We start from the raw sequence: 3,750 nt of genomic DNA, 5'->3' as shown, positions 1-3,750 counted from the left end.
AAAAAATTCTAATGGCCAGAGAAGGGCTTTTAGAGTCTTTCTCGCTGTCACGTTCAGGATTCAATTCTTGTGCTTAACAATTGAGAGTGCGAAAAGTGTCGGGAGAGGTGCGAGGGTTCAAGAAAAAGTTGATTGAAAAAACAATTTTTTCTTTTCATTTTTTTTGGCATTTCAATCTGTTATCAATTAACTTTCAAATGAATTGGTATTTTATATAGTTTTTCAAATTCTTCATTAAAAATTATGAATATAAACGAACACATATAGATAGATTAAAATCTTATTATTGAAGTATATGATTTAGAATGAAGTCTATTCAAAAAATCATACGCGTACTTCATTTGATAATTACCTTTGCTAATTAATGTATTCACAACTATTAACCATAACCATTCAAATCCTACCTCCACAAACCACACGACAAGTTATATAATAGTGCTAGAATAAAGTTATAATATACTAAAATTAGGATTCTTTTCTTCCTACTAATTTCTTAAATATATTATCCATGTATTATTATTCAACATAATTCCAATTTAATTTTAACAGTTAGATATTGGAATTTTTCGTTAGTTGATCTAAATCTACCTAAGATCATAAATTTTGTGAACTACATTTGTTTTGGTTGAAAGAAAGGGATAATTTCACATACCTCCCCTGAGGTTTTTGACAATCTCACTGAGCTCCCCTGAGGTTTGAAAAATTACATCTACCCCCTTGATTTGATAGTTTTAGTAACAAAACATTCAAATAATATTGACTTGGTCAAATTTTTAAATGAATACCCAAAAATGCCCTTGTGTAATGAGTTTTAATTTATTTTCCTGTACAATTATAAGATTATCTAGTATAATTATAAGAAATATGTGCCAAAATTTTCATGTCCATACCTACTATTGATAAACAACTATAATAATAAGAATTAATCTTCTATACAATGACAGCATATACATTTTCACCATTAGATGCATGACACATAATTCGAATTTGAATTTGAAATCTAAATTTTGCATATGTGTCACACATCCAATTGTGATAGTGTATACACTTTCAGTGTATATAAGATTTATTCTAACAATAATTTTATCACTATGATAGGATACTTTTGATGGTATTTTATTATGGATTTAGATTTATACGATAGAAAAAAATGTTGAAATAATCCATTTAGAGATTATCATAATTTAGTAGTGGGAGTTTATGAATTTTTTGAATAGTGAGATTATCATAATTTAGTAGTGGTTTTGGGCTATTTCTTTTTGATTTATTATTAATTTTAATACCAAAAAATTTTAAAAATCAGTAAAAACATTGGATTACATATAATTTAACTCATCAAAAAAATCACTAGTTCGACATTTGGTTACAATAGAAAATAGAGGGAATAGTAGTAGTTCTATAATTTTATTGGCAAAAAATAAAAAAAAATGAATAAGAAGAAAAAATAATGAAAAAATAATTTTGAAAGTCATTCTAAATATAAGAAATACCAAATAAGGGAATTTTATTAAAATATTTAAGGGTAGTATTATCATCTTAAATGATAAGGGAGGTATGTGTAATTTTTAAAAGTTTAGGAAGCTAAATGAAATTGTTATAAATCTCAAGGGAGGTTTCTGAAATTATCCCTAAAAGAAAAACACCGCAAAACCAAAATAGGTGTGCCTGGAAATATTCGTCGGGAAAATTTTATGGATTCTTTAAAGAGTAAAAACAAGTATCACTTATCAGTCGGCACATACAAATTCAACTTTTGCTAGACCAACTGATTCGTTACATTAGACATGGAGTGACCCACCGATTCGCTGCTTTTTACGACACTGATTCCTTCTTCCTTAATTACTACCGGCACGAGACAATGAGACGATATGAATTACTATAAATTTCCGCCTTATAGGCCACGTAGGTCAACCATTAAATTCTGCAAGTTGGTATAATGACTAGGGATGTAATCGAGCCAAGTCGAGCTCGAGTATCGCTATACTCGAGCTCGACTCGACTCATACACACAGAAGCTCGAGCTCGAGTCGAGCCCGAAAATCGATACTCGAAGATCGACTCGAAGAATTTCATTTAGGCTCGAGACTCGACTCGATAAGGCTCGATCTTTAATCAAGCCTTATCAAGTCGAGTCTTATCAAGCTTTTTGACTCGATTTGCACATCATCGTAGCCTGAGAACAATGCTTTCATTTATGGGCAGAGAGTTGCAAACTTCTAATATGTTGTTGCATGAGGCAAAAGAAAAAGTGAACACTCACAGTTAGATGGCTTCCATCCCAAAGTCATGTTCTCGCGGTTGAAAACTACCCGATAACCAGTCATGAAATTTTCTGGCCAAAAATCAACAAAATGCATGACTCAAAACAAAATACATGGAAGTCCAACTGGAACCGAAAACAAGGGGACAGGACTTTCTTTTTTGTTTAAAAAAAAAAAAAAAGGGAATAGGAATTTGATATAACTTTCCAACAAATTTTGAAGAATTCAATATCAAACTCTGTATCGTGTCACCATATATAGTCTTGTGATCAGATGAAGTATTACAAGACAGACCAGTGAAAACGAAACAGAATCTTAAATCCTAATATGTTAACATGGAACTAGTACTGATATAAGCAATAAATTAACACACAAACTAGTGGTATAAGGGAATGGCATCATTCTACTGAAGAAAACAAGAGGAATATATAAAACAAACCAACTCACTTTCCCTTTTTGTTTACAATGGGAAGGGGAGACATTAACTTTTTCCCCAAGGCCTTAACTTTTAAAGGCTGCACAACTGATTCATTGCCGTCCCGCTACCTATTCCATTATTCCCCTTTTTTTTTCTGTTTTTGTTTTTGTTGGCGACGGCCGGGGGTTCGTGGGTGTGTTGGTTCTTGATTCGATTGCAATGCCATGGTTCTTGACAACTGGTTGGCCATGAACTTCCTAGCTAGCATTTCCATGAGTTTTACTACTAAATTTCTTGGTTGCCCGAGTCAGAAAAGAATACGCCATTCAATCTACGTTCAAAATTGTCTCGTCCGAGTACAGTTCGAGGGCGGCGGGATACTACAACAGTTAGAGTTTGCAATTGGAAGCTCAGATTTCGTCCCCTTATCAATTCAGGATAACAAGTTTCCTAGTCGATCTTGGCCCATTTTAATGCCAGAGACACAGAGCCAAAAACAGAGGAGCACTTACCTAAGTGAGCCAGAGATGAGCAGTGATGAACCAGCGATGAACTAGTGAGACCTTGGTGCTTCGTCTTCGACACTCGGCAGCGATGAACCAGCACGGCAGGACACAGCCGACAGGAGACGTACAGCGCGGCGGACTGGCGGAGGCCGGAGAGGCAGAGAGCAGCTTCGATTTGGGACTTGGGACTTGGGACTTGTTAAGACGATGGCGATGGCGATGGCGATGGCGATGGCGATGGCGATGGAGTCTCACAGATGCGGCGAGCAACGGCGTCGGCGACGAACGGAGTGAGGGTGTAGATTGGTAAAGTGAATTTTTTTGCTAGGCTTTCTTCGAACGGAGAAGAAAGTCGCACACAGAGAAGGAAGAAAGTCTTTTCTTCCTTTTTTTGTAGACATTTTTTCTTTTTAGTGTTTTTTACAATTATGTTATTACTTTTTTGCCATTATAGGATTTTATTATAAAGAAGGTATATTGTAAATTCATAAAACTTATACCCATAATGGTCATTTTATAATTATAATAAATATATATTATTTAAATTATAAAATATTTAACGCGG

At 34.2% G+C, this 3,750-nt stretch overlaps 1 long non-coding RNA gene across 1 annotated transcript; it reads right to left on the bottom strand.

Annotated features, from left to right (window-relative positions):
• Window positions 1-1,968: 1,968 nt before the first annotated feature.
• LOC113765807 lies at window positions 1,969-3,506 on the bottom strand. Its single transcript, XR_003467786.1, has 3 exons — window positions 3,192-3,506; window positions 2,261-2,332; window positions 1,969-2,173 (listed from the first exon to the last, which is right to left on the bottom strand). It is a non-coding gene; the product is annotated as an uncharacterized LOC113765807 (long non-coding RNA).
• Window positions 3,507-3,750: the final 244 nt, after the last annotated feature.

This window comes from Coffea eugenioides, chromosome 3 (genome assembly GCF_003713205.1).
Source record: "Coffea eugenioides isolate CCC68of chromosome 3, Ceug_1.0, whole genome shotgun sequence".
NCBI lineage: Eukaryota > Viridiplantae > Streptophyta > Magnoliopsida > Gentianales > Rubiaceae > Coffea > Coffea eugenioides.
Note: the sequence above shows the minus strand (reverse complement) of the source record. Positions and strands in the feature narration are given on the sequence as shown.